The 381-nt window shown below is 38.6% G+C and overlaps 1 protein-coding gene and 1 long non-coding RNA gene across 3 annotated transcripts in view; one reads left to right on the top strand and one right to left on the bottom strand.

The window, feature by feature from the left end:
* LOC112157865 (glutamate receptor ionotropic, kainate 2) overlaps positions 1-381 on the bottom strand; it is a 114091-nt gene that overhangs the window by 55651 nt on the left and 58059 nt on the right. The gene's annotated exons all lie outside the window — the stretch shown is intronic.
* LOC118598152 overlaps positions 1-381 on the top strand; it is a 60719-nt gene that overhangs the window by 6273 nt on the left and 54065 nt on the right. Inside the window, exon 2 of the long non-coding RNA XR_004947265.1 lies at positions 66-152. This is a non-coding gene — a long non-coding RNA (uncharacterized LOC118598152). The remainder of the gene's footprint in view (positions 1-65; positions 153-381) is intronic.

Genomic DNA, 381 nt, shown 5'->3' with positions numbered 1-381 from the left:
ACTAGAATTTTCATTTGTGTTGATGACACTGGAGATGATCCAGCTCTCTGTGGTGGTAATTACAGCTCAGTGAAATGTGGACATCAATTAAACGATGCAGAGGTGGAGAAAAACCGGACCTAAGGCTTCCCAGAGGAGTAAAAGAAACATTTGTAAGTAAATCTTAAACTTGAAGACATGACATTCAAAAAACAGTAGCACGTTTGGCAAAAATAATAACTTCTTGTAAGTAAAGTTCTTAAAAAATACCCGGAACTGCGATGAGAAGGATGGATGGCAGCAAACTTGTGGACAAGAAATAGAATACTAGATATGTGGGATTGCCTGAAGATGCCAGAGCGAATAACTGAAAATGTAGGAACTGCCAGCTGAAAATACTGA

Source organism: Oryzias melastigma, linkage group LG24 (genome assembly GCF_002922805.2).
Source record: "Oryzias melastigma strain HK-1 linkage group LG24, ASM292280v2, whole genome shotgun sequence".
NCBI lineage: Eukaryota > Metazoa > Chordata > Actinopteri > Beloniformes > Adrianichthyidae > Oryzias > Oryzias melastigma.
This window is presented reverse-complemented; position numbering and strand designations above follow the sequence as displayed.